This window comes from Sceloporus occidentalis, unplaced genomic scaffold, assembly GCF_023333645.1.
Source record: "Sceloporus occidentalis isolate IW3139 unplaced genomic scaffold, rSceOcc1.0.p SCAF_2, whole genome shotgun sequence".
NCBI classification, from domain to species: Eukaryota; Metazoa; Chordata; class Lepidosauria; order Squamata; family Phrynosomatidae; genus Sceloporus; species Sceloporus occidentalis.
Window position 1 is genome coordinate 49,826,465 of NW_028316982.1, and position 20,046 is coordinate 49,846,510.

The window sequence follows — 20,046 nt, forward strand, 5'->3', positions numbered from 1 at the left end:
TTTTGCTTAGATGTTTGATCACTTGTAACAGTGACCTACTGAAAAACAGACTGGAAAGTATTGATTAAAATGTAATTTGCCCCAAAAAAAAATGTTGTAGGGTTACCTTAGGGTTGCCATACATCGGAAACAACTTGAAAGCACACAACACACATAACTTGTTATATAACTCATCTCAACAAAGTAAGTAATTGTCATAATTGCTGCAAAAGTAGTATTGTCTTCTTTATTATTGTTCATCTTTGAAGAAAACATGCACTTTAGGATTGATACAAGAAGCATGCTTTCTTATATGGGAAAATGCTTCTAAAATGCCTATAAATATAATTATAAAGTATTTAGGCAACCATTGTTAATTTTTTTAAGTCATGTATTTCTTACATGTTATATTAATTTACAGATGTAACTTACTTAGACCCTTGTTACAAAAAATAAATGTCCCTTATCCATAAGTAAGTAAAAAGGAATAATCCCCACATTTCACATTATCTTGGGAAAAAACTTTTAGGTGTTACAGGTTACCGGTAAATGCAATACATGTAACTTTGTAACATCCAATCTTTGATTACAAGGTGCTAATACAGATGTTGCTTTGATAGGGAGTCTTCCCTGCACTCCTGAAATGGGATGATCCCTTCATAAAACTTGAAACCTAATGTTAATCCAATTATACTTCTAGCATAAACCAAATATTATATGAACAATGTGTTTAGAAAGTCTTCTCCTCTTAACCATATATACCACAAAATCAATATATTTAGCTTAATTTATAGTTTTCATTTTGCTTAAATGAATGGTACACAATGGCTGGTATTCACTTGGAGACTTATATCTTCACAAGTGGACTTATGTCGGTGGGAAATAGAAATTCTCAATATCTATATTCAGCAGGGGTTTGCTGTTATGCGACTACGTAAGGGAGCCAGCAAAGTGATCATTGTGCCTTGAGACTGATGCACACTGAGACCTGATGTGCATCAGGACTCCAGTGGTGATGTGTATCAGACACATTTGCCTGTGTCTCATTATGCATCTTCACAATTCACGTTCCTTAGCTCCTCTGCTACATAGCTAAGTATGTGTAAAGTTACTCTACGTGTGACTGTCTATCTGCCTGTGCTTTCAAGTCACCTATTGACTTAGCTGAATTTCACAGGATTTTCTTAGTCAAGGAATACTCAGAGATGGTTTTCCCAGTTCCTTCCTCTGAAATATAGCCTACAGCACCTGGTATTCATTGGTAGTCTCCCATCCAAGTAATAACCAGGGCTGACCCTGCTTAGCTTCCAGGATCAGATAGGATCTGGTGACTTAAAGGTATTTAGGCTTATGCAGTCTACACAACATAGATTGCAATAAAGAATTCCAGCCTGTGTTTTCGAGTGAGCCAGTGTGGTATAGTGGTCTGAGTGCTGGAGGACTCCAGAAACTTGGGCAAGTCACACTCTCTCAGCCTAAGGGGAAAGAAATGGCAAGCCGCCTCTGATTAAGGTGTTACTGTTGCTGTTGCTGTTGTTTGTCTTCAAGTTGTTTCCAACTTATGGTGACCCTAAGGTGAACATGGGATTTTCTTGGCAAGATTTGTTCAGGGTGGGTTTGCGTTTTCCTTCATGACAAGAAAATCCTAAATTAAAATCACAGCACATCAGAAAGAAATATATTCGGGGTAGCTGTGCTGGCTGTGCAAACAAAGCCCACAAGCAGTGATACCTTTATTGGCCAACTCCAAAGCATAAAATACATTATGCAAATTTTTAAAGTTACACTGGCTTCTTCATCAGGCAAAGATGTTAAAAATAATATAGGAAAAAATGATGATGACGTTAGAGTCACAGGCCTACATTCAGTCTTAGATGTCAAGTTAAAATGGTACTGAGGGATTTCAATGCAGGCAAAAGCTAATGTAAACTGCATTAGCAACAGAAAAGTAACTTCTCTTGAGATCCACTGTCCCTGTCTTATGCAAAGCTCACTGCTTCTTTCTTAGGCAGATACATTTAATTTCTCAAGGAGTCTCTGTAACATTACATCTGGATAACCTTCTATGTGATGTATAGGTCCTCTCCATTGACGCCCCCTTGTCGTGGGGAAGAGGCTTGCGTATCTTAATGAAATTGTGAGTAGATACAGCTTGCAGTACATCAGAATAGACCTGAAGATGTGCGACAATCTGGTTTCCATGTTAGGATGTCATTATTGATAGCCACCGCAAGATGGCACACAAACTTTATTTTCCAGATACAATTTTGGAAGGGTTTGATTGCTGAATTGTATGCTCCTTATTAAATACTGATCTTGGAAAACTGTTTATAAAATACACATAGATTTCACCATGCACTAGAGAATGTACAGCATTGCAAAAAGAGGTGGTAATTTTTTTTAATGAAGAAAGGAAAATAGCAAGGATTCATAACAGAGAAAGGAACATAGGAGTTTATCAATCGAAAGACATTGGGAGTTTTCCCAGTGAATATCCCGGGAAAATTGCATAATCATGCAAAATGATTTCACATGACATCTCACAAAACCTGCCATTAAAGTGGTCACAGAGAAGCATTAACACACATCTTTTTACTTTTGGGATTTCCGCGGCAATGCATTTTCAATATCACTTTATTTGCATAATTGTGTGTGATAATCATTCACACAATTACTTGCCATTTCCTCTTTATTTGTGAGATACTTTAATTGTGCTTTAATGCCAAAATTAGTCCCAGTGTGATAAACTCCACAGAGAAATAGGTCTGAAGACACTTGCCAAGAAAACCCCATAATAAATATTTCAGGAAAACCCCATGATACGGTGGCGTAAATTGGAAACAACTTGAAGGCACACAACAATGACAACATAATATCAAACAAGAAAGTGGGAGGGGACAGATTACTCTAGATCTTATCTGTACTGCAGAAATAATTAAGTTTGATACTGCTTTAATTGTCATGGCTTAGTGCAATGAAATTATGGGACTTGTAGTTTGTGAGATATTTAGCCTTCTCTGTGAAAGTTTTGGTGTCACAACAAACTATAAAACCCAGGATTTCACAGGATGGAGCCATGTTAGTTAACGCAATGTCAAATTGCTTTATTTCTGCAGTGCAGATTAAACCTTGGAAAATCTAGCAAAAACTTTACAGATTAAAGATTTTCAGATAAAGGGGAAAAACTGGTCCGAAAGAGAAAATATTATTTTCCAGACATAAAGGTTACTTATCAAAAGGTATATAGGCAAAGCCAACATAAAAGATAGAGGGAAAGCTAGTGAGTGAGGATGGGTTTATCCATGTTCTGTCAATATATTTAAAAACTGTCAAGAAAGATCAGGTGGCCTCCAGCAGTTATCATCTACATTTGTAACATACAGTGGGCCCTTCATATCTACTGGAGTTTGGTCCGGGGGGGGGGGGGCATGAATACCAAAATCTGTGGATGCTCAAGTCCAATTGAATACAATGTTGTAGTGAAATGGTGTCCCTGATATAAAATTGAAAATCAAGATCTGATTTTTGGAATTATATTTTCAAGCCATGCAGGGTTGAATCCGTGGATAAGGAATCCATGGATACAGAGGGCCAACTGTATTTCTCAAAAGCAATTCAAAAACTGGCTGGCAAAATGATTCAAAAGGCTTTTCCTAAGGCTAAAAACACTTTCTTTTGTAACTATGCAAATCATTTGTCCTGTTCCTGGAGTGATTGAACCCCTACAATCTCTTTGGTGCCTGCCAGAATTTCACTTGTTCCTATACAAAGTCTCCCACTCTCTAATTATATAATGAGGAATCTTAGCTTTCTGTTACAAAACAACTTCCTCACCCTTTTCTTTCAAGAAGGAGGATGAAGGCAAGACATATATTCTCACATTTCTGAACCACGTAGTGAAAATTTATGGGTTGCAGGTGGTAGTCCCCACCAGACACACCTATTTATGCAGGGGGGAAAAGTGGTCCTCCTTATTTTTGGTAATACTGTACATTACATAATGTTACATAAGACACACTTTTGGTGCCATAGAATCAGTAAGGTGTGTTACTGCAATTAACTCGTGAATTACCTCAATTATCTACAGTAAGCACAGCCAGGTCACTGCGGTAGAATGGCCTGCCAGAATGGGTTGCCAGATTGAAAACTGCAGTGTGTTCATGTCCCTGTAATGGTGTGCAGAAGAGAGAATTTCAGCAGATATTGCATTTTACATAACCAGGTAGCAAGCAACAGCTACTGAAAGTCCCTCTTCTACACAACCATTAAAGGTACAAGAGCTGTCTCCACTTATCACTCTGGCATCCCTAGGGCCAGTAGCATGAGTGGAAAGAGCCTAGGTCTAGTCTCTTTACTTGCAGATTGAAACCAGTGTGATCATATTAAGTGTGTTAGGACAGGATATGGGGAAAGCCCTGTGACCCTGTTCTGCAGTCTCTAAAGCCACCCCTAGACTCATTCCCCCTATTAATTTTTCTGAAATATTTTTCAGCCAAATGCTGTCCCAAAGCACCCAAGCTTCCACAAACATGTCTAACTTTGAGTGTTCATGCCTCTCACTAATCCCTAAATCTCAGGAACAAAATTACAACAGCTGTATAATAGAAACGGAGGTGACATGATGCCACTTCCAGTCCTGTTAGGAATGATGGCACAGCCTTTGAAAGGGAAATGGCCCCATCCCTTTTGCAATTGCTTATGGGAGCAGCACAGAAAATAATGTTCTCATTGCAATATTGCTCCCAGACCCCTTTGCCATCCATGTGTGCCATCTTCCCCAGAGATTTTCATAGCCCTTTAAGAATATCCTCCACTCCTCAAAAAGGGAGTGTAGCCTTATTAAGGCAGTCAGGCCCTGGGTGACTTTAAGGGCTCTGCTGAAGACAAGATTCAATCAAAACAAATCAAAAATTCTGCTCCCTGTGGCTGTACTGTACTTAATCTGTACTTAGTCATTTGCTTCTGATTTCTTTTCTAGCCTGCCATTTTTGAGCTTAGATTGGACTGGATACATAAATTTTATTTATTAATTATAGTGAGAATTGTGTGGCTCTTTGGATGTTGTTGGATTGCAGCTCCCAGAATCCCTAACCTGAATAGCCATTGTTAAGAAATACAGGGAGTTGTAGTTCTACCCTATTTTGAGAGCTACATTAATCCCCACCCCTGGTTTATTACTTTTTGTCATGTATTTTAGGCCACTTCGGGGATTTGCTCCCACACAGCCTTTATGTAGGTTTAAATTTGCCAGGAAGCCCAACAGTATTGACGGATAAAACAAACATGCTTCTTTCTGGGAAGGCTACTCAACTGCATACTCTCCAACTGTCCTAGTTTGGCAAGGAAAATCCAAATTAATCCATTCCACTTTGTCAGCAGCTTTTAAAACGTCCTGGTTTCTCTTTTCCCACTATCCCCCTTTGTCCTCAGCTTACTTACGTTGCTGCAAACTGAGTTCAAAATTCAAAAGCAGTTTGCATTCATTTAACTCAATGGAGGAGAGGAATGGAAGGAGTGATCTTATCCTTTACTGTAGACTCAGGCAAAAAGCAAACTGCTGGACTTCTTCCTCATTAATAACTTTGCTGTCTTGACCATACACTGATGTTGTTTGCATCCCAGTTTTTATCTGTGAAATGTTGGAGAATATACAACTGTCAGGAATTGGCTGATCACTCGCTTGTGTAGTGAGCCATGTTAACTACAACCTCTCAGGAAACAACCTTGATTTCATTTGCCCAAGCTAATGATGGCTATTTCCAGTTATAAAAAGGTATAAATCCCTTCTTTTTCTACCTTACAGGGAGCAGCCAAGTCTTTATATGGCTAATCTTGCTCTCAGTCCTGATTTTTGAGTTGTCTTTTGGATTCTGATCATTCTTAGTCATGTCTTGCTAGCTCTGGCTTCTCAGCCTTTCATGCCTGCTGCCTATGGCTTGGTTCAGAAATTTGTTTTCAAAGGGAAATGAAATAATTAAATCTTTGTCTTCTGAACTCCACTTATAAAACCCAAATTCATGAGTTAGTAAGACTAAAAATGGCTTGCATAGTTGCTGTGGTAACATATTAGTCTCCCACTCTCCCTCCAACCATTTTGCCCCTTGGTTGTATTGGAACTCAGTTCTTGCAGAAACTACCAGTCTTAAATGATGCATTTGCAAAAGATGGAACAGTAGAGGTAAGTATGGTTCATATGTCAATGAGATATTTGGGGCAAAAAAAATGGCCTGAAAATTGCCTTCCAATTTTATTTTATTTTTATTGTATTTTGTTTGACTGGAATATCATTTGTTCCTGGTGACTTGTTTTTCACCATTTCTCATTGCAGCTTCCTCTTCGCTTTTTAGAATTTGGGGTTTATCTTCATATGGCTTGTTGTTCTATGTGTCCTTCATTTTATCATCTCTTTTATATAACTCCTCTGTGGATTGCATCCAACATCTTTCTATTCCTTCTTGATCTTGAATTATGTTATTTTTATTGCCATAGAATGTCCCAGCGTACTAGAGACCCCTTAATTCCTTTCCTAAATCTTAAGACCTGAGTGTGAAGGAGTGAATTTCCAGTCCATGGCTTTGAAATGTTGTATTTAAGGAAACTAAAATGTGGATGAAACATTAATGTTATTCATCCACTGCTCCACAGAAAAATAATTTATTTGCAATCTTTTTAGGGTAGGACAAAGAAGCACAGCCACACTGAATCAACTGCATGCAGGTGCTTTGTTTCATCGAGCCCCCAGGGGGCAGTAAAATTACCATATTTCAGGGTTCTCCTTAATTTTTTGTTATTTAGATACAAGAAAAATTACTTAACAATAGGAAGACAATAATAAATAAATAAATACTTAAATAGTCAGTTTTAGAGAATAGGTCAGTCTAAGAATTACTGTCAAGATAATGGGGTGGAGACTATTGGAAAGGAGATTTCATCAGTCCATGGAAAATGTGAAGAAAACAGGTGGGGAAAGCAAGACAAACATGTCTTTCCATCATGCAATGAAAGAGGTATTTAAAATATACAAATTAAATAAAATATTGCCAAATTAAAAAAAGAAATCTCATAGTCAGTTTCTTCCATTCTTCTAAAAATCTAATAAAGGAGACTTAAGTGTGCAAAAGCTTATACTGTACTACCAATTTTTCTCTCAGTGAATCTCAAAGGTGCTACAAGATCCCTTAGCATATTGATCCAAACTAATACAGCTATGGCTTTAAAATCTAATGTAATGTTAATGTCTCCATGAGAGCTAAATTCCATAGCTTATTTTTCATTAATTTATTTGGAACCATTAGTTTATTGTTCTATTGGAATTTATTATTTATTCATTAGTGCCATTGATTAGTAGCCAATGGTGCACTCATGACATAAGTGATGTGCAGCTACAGTACATGTGAGGTTGGTGCGTGGTCCCTAAACCTAGAATTGGTGGCGGCACCCGCACCTTTATCTTGTGTTTCTGTCCCGCACCTTTATCTTGTGTTTCCAGCAGTTGTACCTCTGAAGGTCATGAGACTGAAAGAAGGGCGTCTCCTGTAGACCTGAGGCCAGGATCATAGGCGGAGATATCATCTGTTAGACTACTAGACCAAGGCTGTATAGCGCTTTCTGGCTCATAGCCATGAAAGTTCTAGAGCCTAATGTTTCAGGTAATGGGCAGATGTGGAGAAAGGGTCTGACTCAGGCGCGTTACAGACCGCCCAAAAGCAGGCGGTCTGGCATCGGCTTCATTAGCTATGCCGAGAAGCCCCAGAGGCCAGACCGCGAGGCTTCCTGGCGGAGCTAAAAAGGAGCGCCGAAATGGCGCTCCTTTTTGGCTCCTGGAAGTGGCGCCATGAGGCGCGCACTTGCAGCATCACTTCCGCCGTGCCACATCTGGACGCTATGCGTCCAAGACATAAATATGGCAGCGCCCATGTGGATGGGTGCTGCCATTTAGTACGTGCTCCGCGCATCCTAGGGAGAGGGGCGGTTAGGAAGGTGAGAACCTTCCTAACCCTAGCTCACCCCTTCCTAACCCTAGGACGCGCAGAGCGCATACTAAATGGAGGTGTGTAACCTACCTCAGTTTTCCTTCAGTGATGCAGCATAAGCACTACACAACATTTCAGGGTAGATGTCACAGCAGATATTACAACAGAACTGAATCTTATACAACAGTTCCTAGGTAGCTTATTTTTCTTTTTGCACCCCTTTAATTAGGTTGGTTATGCAATAAACTATGGTATCCCATTTAACCAATAATATAACAGGGCTTGTCTGTTTGCCTGTCTTGCATTGAAGCCCCACTGATTGCACAACTGTGCAGTGACCTTTTGAAAATGCCCTTAAGGCATTTGCTTGAAAAATCTATTCAACTAGAAAAATTAATACTGTAATTACTGAACTCCAGATTGCCAAGAAGCTCAGAACATCAGGAAAGTTGCTATAACTGCCTCTCCTTTCCCCGAGGCTGCTGTTTATGCAGACAGGGGAGGGATGAATCTGAAGCTGCTTCTCAATTCCCCATCTCTCACAGTGGTTTCACACATTTAACATTTCATTTATTTCTGTAATGTAATTTAATACACTAGTGCAGAAGTGAAAATAAATTATTCCAATAAACATAATATTTAAGCTCCATTTTTTTTAAAAAATTATGTTTTGCAGTTTTATTCCCAACTTTTGAACTTGTAAAAAATGTTCTCAAGAAACACATTTTTCAAAATATATTTAAAGTGATCCGTATGTATATAGTGGGACATGAGATTAAATAAAATATAAGCTAATTGAGAAAAATTGTAAGTTTCAAAGCCAGTTCCAAAATATTAAGATGCATTTTTCTCTACACACACCCAAAAAAATGTGTTTTAATTTGATTTTGTTTCTCATATGACGTAAAATATTTATTCTTTCCCAGTCTTCAGGCATGTATATTATCAATGCACTGGAGGTGTTCCTGTGTCTTCAAGAGGTAGTGATAAAAACTGCCCAGAGATGGAGCTGATTAATCTGATCTATCTGGCCACATTGGCTGCATCCGCATTATTGTATGGCAATAGCTGTCACAATGTTTAGCAGTCAGAGAGAAGCCTTCCTCTATCTTACAAATAAAGAGTGCCTGTTATAAGACCCATCATGGTATAGTAGTTTGAGTATTGATTGGACTATGACTCTGAAGACTAGGCTTCAAATCTTTACTCAAGCAGAAAAACCCGCTGGGTGACCTTAGGCAAGTTGTACTTCTTTAGCCTCAGAGGATGGCAATGGCAAACCCCCTCTAAAGAAACTTGTCAAGAAAACTCTATGATAAGTTTGCTTTAGGATCATCATAAACCAGAAATTATGTGGAGACACGCAACAATAACAACAAGAATAATAATTATGACCTTTCTTTCCAGTCTTTTTCTCTCTCAGTCTCTCTCCTGTTGTCAGTATGATGTGTTTGGAACAGGGCTGGACTGGGACATTTTATTGGCTTGAGGCAAAGCACATTACACATACAGAAGTCAACTAGAGTGATATTTACTCAGCTTTGGGCATGGGCATGGGCATGGGCATGGGACAGCACTCTTCATAGTACCTATGGAGAGCAAGGTAGTTTAGGGCCTGAACAGACAGGCCAAAATAAAGCTGCTTCAGGTCATTTTGGAGGTATGGTGTTTAAATGATGCATGCATCCTAAGAGGTCAGAAGCTGCGCAAAGCTGCGCTCCAGTCGTTAGGGCTGGAGTGTGGCTTTGGTGCGGCTTCTGGCCTCTTAGGACGCATGCATCATTTAAATAGCATACCTCCAAAGTGACCTGAAGCAGCTTTATTTTGGCCTGTCTGTTCGGGCCCTTAGGTACTGGCAGGACAGACTACTAAACTTCCCTAGCACCTGATCGCTATTTGCCAGCATCTGTTGAAGAGATTGTCCAGGTTCATAGAGTGGCCAGGGAGTGAGGACACAGAACACGGCCACAACTTGTGCAATGGGAGAAAAAGACACTGCTGATAACAATTATTTATTCACTTTTGTTCCCTCCACAAACTGGGATGCAAAGTGCTTATAAAAAATAAAACATACAGATAAAAATGCATACAAAACATAAGTAAATACATATAAAACATTTTTGTTAAAATGCAATTACACAATGTAAAAAACAGTTAAAATAGATACATTAAAAAGGCAATAAAAATAGCAAAAACAGTCCATTCCTAAATTTTTTGCCTGCTAACAGAAGGACAGCAAGAAGGGATGCATTTTTGCTTCTGGTGTAAAGGAGTTCCAAACCCTGGGAGCAGCCACCAAGAAATATAATAGGCTAGCTGTTATGTTTTGCCAATTTCAGGCCCTGTAGATTAGCTGTTACTGGGGGCGTTCCCACTTGTGTTTAAAGCGACTTAAAATGCAGCGAGTCATAAATGCAGCGATTTAAAATGCAGCGATTTTAAATTTGATTTTTTCCCCAATCGTTCCCATTTGTGTTGTTGTCTGTAAATATTCCGGGTTAAAGTACCCCTCTGTTGTTCCCATTTAATTTACATCGATTTATGTTAACCCGGATTAGACTTTCAGTTCGTTCCCACTGGCTGTCAATCAACATGACATCATCATGTCGTCATTTTACTGTGAATCAATTGTATTTGATTTATCCTAACCACCATTCCCATTTCTTGTCCGTTTTTACCCTCCCTCCTAATTTGGCGGGTTTTTTTCCAAATTAGCCAATGAGATGCGCTATGCACATACCTGCCTACTTTGTTATGATCAGCCAAATATTTGCTTAGAAGACAATGTTTTAAAATAAAAATAAATTTGGGGCTAATTACCTGCCTCGTGAGGAAGGAAGGCTCTGGAGGAAGAATGATAGGAAAAAAAGATGGCGATGGCGAAGGAGAAAATGAACAAAGAAAAAGTTACACCCACAAACCGACCCCTTGGCTGTTGCTCCTCCCTTCGCCGGGATCCGGAATCAGACACCAATTCGTTCCCATTGTATTACAGCGAATCGTATCCAGGTTTCAAAAATAACCTGCGTTATAACCTACTATTTTTTTAACCGGATTTAAACACGTATAAATAGATTTATACAGTATAAATCGAATCTGAATCGAATCACTGTGGGAACGATTCCGGGGTAATGCAGGTCTAATTCGGGCTTAGGTGGGAACGATAAGAACTTATGTCGAATCATGACACGAGTTTTAGACTAGTGGGAACGCCCCCACAGATGAAATAAGATAGAAGTGGTTATGCATTGGGTAATGGATAGTAAATTTGTTGGGTAAAAAGTATTAATTATTTTTAGAGAAACTGTACTATAGCTCTCTGAACATAATGTCTGCAAACTACAAACAGAGATAACATCAGTATAAATAAATAAAAGCGTGCAGAAGAAACTGTGAACCCATCATGGACATATGGAATGCAGCCAATCTCTCCAGGTGCAAACGACCTCTGAAATAAGGCCTTACTTATGTTGAAGGGCAGGAGCCAGGGCCAGACTATTAATTCAGAGATTATTTGAGATGCCATAAAACTCAGCTCCCTATTGCCTGATGGTCAGATAAGAAGACATCAGGGATTGTCTGCACAAGCGAAAAGAAGTTTTTTTCACCCTGTTTTCAACCCTGTTTAAAATAACGCACATAGCCAAATGGGAGGAAACCAGAACCAGGCCCAAATACCAGAACAAAACAACTCCTAATTTGCTCTGGATCAAACTGGAAAGTGTGAACTATCACACCAGTGTGTGGACTGCACACTGGTATAGAGATGGGGGAAGAGGCTGGCAAGCTGCCAGCACCATTATTGCCCATAGTATTTTTTGTTGCTCACCCATGTACAGGAGCAGCCAGCTGCATCATCAACCCATTGCTTACCCCATGAAGTGAAATTATGACATACACAGCAGGTCACCAAAAATACAATGGGTTTAATAAGAATATTAGCAAACTGGCTGGTCTGGTAGGGGCGCATGGGGGAGGGGAGGGAGAAGGGGCATATACTGGGGACTCCATGATTGGGCTATGCCATTGTGTGACATGAGTACACTGGCACCTGGCAGGGAGAGGGGTTTGCTGGGTACCTTTCCTCCCTGCCAGGCACTAGCTTACTCGTGAGTAAAATGCTGCGTGGCAGGGAGAGAGGGTGCACTCAGTGGGGTGTCATTTGGTGCAGTGTACCCCCTATGCCCCCCGCACCTCCTAATGATGCCACCGCTCCCCAGAACCTGCTCCATTCAGTACTGTGGCTGTAATTCTTGGCGCTAACAGAAGTTCCCAAGCACTTTTCAAAGGGAGCACCACACAGTGTTTTACTTTAATACAAAAGGGACATAATTAAGGTATATACCACCGTGGCTAGATCAGGCATTTGGAGGAATGGGTGCAGCTGGCACACCCTAACTGTGGAAATGGACTCTGGGTCACCACAGAAATCTGAGTGCCCAGGGCCAGGACTGAATCCAAGAATACACCCAAACTGCAAACCTATATCTTTTGAAAAGTGTCAACTAATTCAACCCAGGCTGTCTCTGTAGTCACTGATACACCTTTCAACGGATTAGGAACACCTATCTTGTCTGGATGACATTTCAATTTGTTTGTCCACAGACAATCTGATGACAGACATGAGATTAGAACTGAAACAACTTCTGTGGAGTTAGGTAAACAGAAGAAATGGCGTTGGATGCCACCAGCATATTAATATCACAGATGCTGCTGCTAAATTGCTCTTTCCACTGCTATTCTTCATGTTTGTGATTAAGGATCTTATCGCACAAGGCCAGTAAAGTGGTAGGATAACAGAATAACAACAAATTCTATTCTCCCTTACCACATGATATCAGTGCTGTTTCGTCAGTATAGCATTAAAAAAACACATTGCAAAAGCAATTACTTCTACTATTGGAAATAATTTGACAATGACTTTCTTTAATACTTTTGTCATGCATCATTTCCAGTGCAAAAGTTCAATAGCAGTTTTCTAACAGGCATCAAAACCATGGACTGGGTCTGAAAGTGCAAGAGGTAAGACTACAATCTCACTTTTGAGAAAAAATGCAATTGTAGCAGCAGAGGGGCTAATATGATAAGGCCCTAAATGAACATAACTGTGCTTATCATCATGATTTTTAATTGATAACTCAGAAGCAAAAAATAATCAAAATATGCATCTATAATCACTGTGCCAGACAGCTCCCACTTTTGAAGTCTAGCAAATTTGTGATATTTCATTTAGTTGGCAGACTAGGTGCCTAAGTCAAAATTTCGCTGCAAAATACACTAGGCCCTACATTTAGCAAACCTTTTATAGCAGCGATCCCCCAAGTGATAAAAGACATTTGTTTGTCAAAGCATGTGATTTTTCACTTCCACATATCTTGCATTAAAGGCTTTGTTTTGTTGTTTGCTCACTGGAAGATAACCGCAGGTTTAATTTGCAAGTCCAGTACTGAGGCATCTATTTCTGAGGAAATCCCATTGTGGGAGGTGAAATGAGTTAATTGTAAGGAATGCATAGTCTCCTTAACATCTAATTTGATACTCTTAGAGCAAGCTAATTTTTTATTTAAGTAACATTTAAGTAATAAATTACAGCTAAACCAATACATGCTTCCCCCAAATGTCTTCTGAAGTCCCACAAACCTATAGCTGGCCTTCCTTACTACAGTAGATTACACTTTCCACTTTTCCATATGAGCTTTTAAGATTTAGTAGTGAAGTTGCGAGATTTGGAGAAATTAAACATACAGTATAAGAATGATTCTTCAATATTAAAACTGTTATAATTCAAGAATAGTCTTAAATATAGCTTGGAGATGTCTTTGTCTAACAGATGGAAAGTATACGTGACCTAACCATATACTCTTTTAGCTAATTACGTTTAAAGACAGCTGGTAAGCATATGCTTCTTTAAATAATCATATCTATAGGCAGATGAGAGATATATGTTTTTTAAGTAAATGTAATCAGCTGTGAGTGTTCTATCTGTCAATTGTAACTATATATTGAATTACATGTAATGGGCAGAATTACCCTTTAATGACAGATGTTAGTAGAGTGGCCTTTCAAATAACTGGATGACATAATGGGTTGCCATAAGTATAAAAGAAGTGAAGAGTTATTTGTTTGGGACAGACATGTTTGAGTCTTGTCTCTTGTGTGTCCAAGCTTGCTTTGATTTTGCAAAACCAAATAAAGTTTTTGTTTTTGTTTAAAATCCTCTGGCTTCTTGTTCAGTTTTTTGGCTAACATATTGAGCAGGAAGGAATATCTGCATTTAATTTTTTGTTTTACAGTTCCCGATTTCAGTAGGAAACCAGTGTTTTATAAAGAACTATCAGAAATGTTTGTAACTCTGTCAGCAAGCCTATTTCTAGAAACTATCAGGATTAGAACTTTATAAATTGTATAAGCAGATTCATTTCTGTCAGCTCAGAATGTTTTTTACATAATCAAAAGGAGCGCTTTCTTTAAATAAACATACGTATGCTTTGCTATAGAAGAAAAAAATAAAAAGAAACAGCTCATTAAAACCTTCACCTGTTTGTGAAACAACTAATTCATCAGCCATGTTTAGTAGGAAAAACAAAACATGCAGCATCTGAAAATAGAAAGCTTTTAATTAAAGGGTAATTGCCATAGAACTAGTAGCCAATCAATGTCGCCTCTTTACATTGGTTCAGTGGATTTTATTGCAAAAGTAAATCAGTACAAATTGAATACATAATACAGAAGAGGACAACATAGAAAATGCTAGAATGCAACGATTTATCATCATAATTCTCTGTAAAAAATTAACAAGAGATAGCATTTCCAGAGATCAGAGCTAACGTGGAAACAATGTTTGCCTCCAAACATCCGTTATCAGCAAATCAGTTTCTTGTGTAATTTAATGTGGTTTCTTCTTGGTCATGTCTTGGGGGAAGGAAAAGACCCTAGAGGTGGGGGCAGGAATGGAAGAAATCAGGGTGTAGGGATAATTTGTGAGTCACTTTCTGTTGTGTGTGTGTGCGCATGCGCATAAAGCAGGAAGTAGAGCAGTGCAAGCAATTTCTTGAGAAATAAGTTATTTTTTTTGGGGGGGGGAGGGAATGAGATACCTCAAATGCACTGTTTTCAGGTGTCAAATACTTAACCAATAACATGCTTCACACTCAGTGGTAGAAAACTATTTCCAGACATTGCAGAATACTGAATATGCCTAGGCATTTAGTCCAGCCTGGAAACTGCCAAGCATGTTGTTCCTACATGATCATGGCCAAGTATTTGGTCAACCTCTCACTCAGTTGCTTCCTCATTTAATGATAACCAGGTCTACATTCAGGTTCTAAACCCCTAAAATAAAACCCTCCTTTTGTTTACTACAGTGTTAATGATTTCCATTTTCAACATGAATTCCTGTTTCCCAGCTGGCACACAGTATTATGTACTTAGGCACATTAGAGTACAGCAGCTTTCTATATATCAATAATTTTTGTTTGACTGGAATTAAGAAATGTAGGCTGCAGTCATGAACTCTAGGAAGTTCATAACCATTTATCAAGGAAGGACTTTGTTCTGTACATGTATGGCATTGTCCTGTACATTTCACAAATATATGAGCAAGTAATTCCTAAGAAAGGTGCTAAAGCACTCGCGCATCAGAGTGTTATATGAATCCAGTATACTTCCAGGTTTCTGTTGGTAGGGAAAAGAGGAGGGAAGAGCTATGTTAATTTCCTTTCCTACCATTGTGTTTTTTTATTAAAGCAATTAATAAATGGAGATAAAACCTTGTCAGAGGTGGGGCTGAGGACTGGAATGGCATTGGATCCCCTATTCTACTCACATTCCACTCTTCATTATCCCTTTCGCATCCAAAATGGGAAGTCTGTCTCTTATTAGAGATGTTGATGATTCCATCTCTGGGGATCACAGGATTACAGAGTGCTGCAAATTGTATTATTTTTATGTGCTAAAATAATGCTTGTGAAATTCTCTACAGTGTAAAAGAAAACCTCAACAAGAAAGTAAGCATTCCATTATTTACATTTTTAGCAATATAATTTCCCTTCCCATATTTAAAAACTGACATCCCACCCCACCCTGTTTCAGCATTTTCAGAAACGTTTATATCCTTGCAATGCCTTTTGTGTGCTTTTTAAGTGCAGATCTAATCAACAGATCTGGGAAGGTCTTCTGCACTACAACACATCAAAGTAAGCTGTCATCAAAAGAATGAGGGGAAGAGGAGAAGGCGAAGTAGGAGCAGTCACTTGAGGACAGGGAGAAATTGTTCAGAAGGAAAATCAGGCCACCTTGGCTGCAGGCATGTTTCAAACACAGAATGTAAATGCTGCGGCTGAACTTAACAGAAAAGACAGGGAAATTGAATAAACAGCCATCAGCATGATGGCTGCTACCAGTGTTGCTATGCATATTGTATTTGCCTGTGCCTCTACTTAATAAGCCCTTTCTGTAGAAAATCTAATTAAATTTGAAGGATTGGATGATTAAATCAAGTGGTGCTTCTGCATTTCCCAGAGATGAAGAGCAGGTCATTAACATGTGTATGGCATTGTCAGATATCAGGGCTTGGCCCTGAGTCTCCAGTTTTTCTGGGTCATCTCCAGGCAGGAGACAAGATGCAGATTCGCCAGTTTTGGTAGGCTCATCTCCAGGCAAGAAGAAAGGGCTCCAGCTTTCTTTCCAGTGCAAATCTCCAGGTCAGCTAGTAGAACAGAAGCTTGCCACAGTTTGCAAGGCATAATTGATTGGTTCCTGCAACTTGCAAAGACTCCCCTGAGGCTCTCTAATGTATTTACTTTTGTTAGCTTCCTCCTTCCCTCCTAGTCATTGTGGCACCATGGCTCACCCTCCATTTTCTATTTATCTTCCGGCTAGAATCAATCTGGTTAGACTAAAAATTTTCTTGGTTGGACTGGATGGCCCTCGTGGTCTCTTCCAAGTCTACGATTCTATGATTCTATTATTAAACAGATGAGAAGGAATTGGTTCTGGTTGTATGCCTTCACTTTAGTTTCTGATTTATGGCAACTCTATCAGAGAGTTTGCCTTTGTCTCCCTCTAAGGCTGAGAGAATGTGACTTTCCTAAACTCATCTAATGGGTATCCATGACTGAATGTGAATTTGAACTTTGGTCTCCAGAGTTGTAGTCAAACACGCAAACCACTATACCATGCTGGCTCTGACGGGTGAGAAGGAATAATCTCCTTAATTCCCCTTGATCTAGGAACACAACCCTTTTAGCTAAGATTTCTATCTCAAATTTCAAATAGGAAAACATATTCTCTCTGAGTGTACAGGTTTGAATTGTAAGCTGTGAGCAACTGTGGCTGGTACTTAAATGCATAGTACTTATTGACATCACCAGGAGCTGTCTTTAGGTTTCAGGTTTTTACCTGGAAACCTCAACATCTGGAATTATCCTAAACTGAGAATCCTAGCTGCACATGGGAAAGAACGCTGGGCTGTGTGTCTTCCATAGTGAAAGTTTTGAATTCAGACTTAGATTTAAGGGACTCATACTTTTGGCTGCAGCCAAAACCATGCATTGATGTTTGCAGAAGGTGACTTTACAATGCAGTCCTAAGCATATTTAGTCATAATCCTATACAAATTATGTGGAATTTATACTGTCATAAATGCTCTTAAGTCTGCAATCTTAATTTACTAGTGTGTTACAGGCATGCGTAAATATATTAGAACATGTGTGCCCAGTCTCCAACATATGCCACAGTCCTAAAAAATGCTGGCTTTTATCCAAAGTATTGTCAAATCTGAGAGAGATTATTTTAATGGCATATTGTTGGTGGTCAGTCATAACACATCTGTTGGTAAATGTTTAAAAAAAATTCCAGACATAAAGCTAGAAGTAAGCTAGGTCAAACTGAAACTTGTTACATGTAGATTCACAATTAACTTGCAAATGTGATTGATGTATCCATTTGATATAATGTTGTAGCAACCATGAATGCTTCAGATCTACAGAAATTCATGCCTACAGGATCAATGCAAAAAGTGTTCAATTTACTTCTTAGATTTATAGAGACTAGACAAAGAACCAGACTTCCTTTCTGTGGGCTATGTAATATATAGGGAGAAAGGCAATACAGAAAGGGAATGGTGAAGATTGTTCCTTTTATATCATCTGCTTCTCTTTCAGAATGCTAGGTTCGTAGCTGGAAGAAACATTTAGCCTGATCCTGTTTGAAGCAGGATGCAGTTACAACTTTGATGACTTCTTAAATACCTTCAGTGAAGGAGAGTCATCTACCTCCCAAGACAGTTTGTTGTAGCTTCTACAGCCCAGCAGGGGCAAAAATGCACACCCTCCAACTACTCTGATTTCGTAAGGACAATCCCAACTAATCCTGTGCGGTCCCACATTTTCAGCGGCTTTTAAAATATCCCAGTTTTTCTCTCATCCTCCCATTTCTCCCCTTTATCCTCAGCTTCCTCCAGTTGCTGCAAATGAACTTCAAAATGCAAAAGTAGTTGCAGTCAGTTAACTCAGTGCTGGGGAAAGAGTGGGATCTTGTCCTTTCTAGCAGCTTGGCAAAAGCAAACTGCTGCAGCCTCTCCTACCTTGTGTGTTCTTCTCCATTATAACTTTTGCCATGTTGACCATACTCTGCTGTTGTTTGGCCACGTAAACCAGTTTTCTTCTGTTAAATATTGGGAGATATGAAAAAATGGCAACATTTTCACCCTACTTCCTTAAAGGAATTATGGACATTTTGAATAAAAAAGCAAATTTAAGAAAATGTAAGTTTGAAAAATGAGGTGGTGCAACAGGAGTACAACATTTGAGGGTCAGTAGGGTATGTGTGCAGCCCTTAGATCTCAGGTAATTTTTCATTGCTACTTTATAATTGAAATATTTTTCATATACATATCAAATAATAAGGGGAAGAACCCCTTTTTAACTGCCTACATGCAGATATGCATTCTCTCGTAACTCTCCCTGCCTCTTTCTGTTGTTTTCTGCTGTTCTGTAACATGCCACTTACAATACCAGACCCAAACCAATCGCCCTTTCCAATCTTGGTGGAAAGAAGATTGTGTCCATCAAATCCTGTGTGTCATGTAATGATAAGGAGCTTCTTAGGCCTATCTTACTGGCTCACATGGTGATAAAAGTCAACAATGACAAATTAGGATTCCCTTTTAATGGTTTATTATTGGCCTGCTTGATAAGGGTAAACGACTTTCCTGCCCCTGACATTGGTTTGACAAGTCTTTCATTCCCCTTGTAGGGCAAAAATTCTTAGAGCGTCTGGTGAAACATGTTATCTTGAATCCTCATGTAATAAATGCATCATTATTATGCTCATCTACTTCTAGAAGCAAAAATAAAAGTATAATCGTGATAACTTTCTGCTGTTCTATAAAAACATAGTTTTGTTTTGAGGCAACTTCTTTGAAAACTGCAACTGAATTATGTGAAGTTATAGTACAGCATAACTTGAATGAGGAAGCTTTACCCTTGGAGGGTGACTATTGCCTCTGTAAGTGATGTCACTAACCTACCTCCTACTTGTCAGTTTCTGGAGCTGCTGCGTAACTTTATGTGGCATGTAGGTAGCTGCAATCAGAGAATGGGATGCATGGTCCTCTAGATGCAGTTGGACTTCATTGGAGATACTGCATCTTCCTTGGCAGCTGATGAAGGTGATCAACAAAATAACATCAGGATCTCTAAGACAACTCACTCATCAGAGAAGAAGGGGTTTCTGAGCAATTATGATCCAGCAGTGGGTGACTGTCTCAAGTAGTTGCAATGTGTGTGGGTGTGTATAAGTGGGTTAGCTACTCACTGGACCACAACTCAGGGCACATGGGATAGCACAGTGTTTCCCAAACTTTGGTCTTCCAGATGTTTTGAACTTCAGCTCTCATCATTCCTGATGGTTGGCTCAAATGGCTAAGGTTTCTGGGAGCTGAAGTTCAAAACATATGGAGGACCAACGTTTGGGAAACACTGGGATAGCAAATCAAATAGCCATTAGGTCCTTTGTTGTGGTGACCTTGGGTGAGTCACACACTCTCAGCCCTAGAAAACCCCATGATAGCTTTGCCTTAGGGTCACCATAA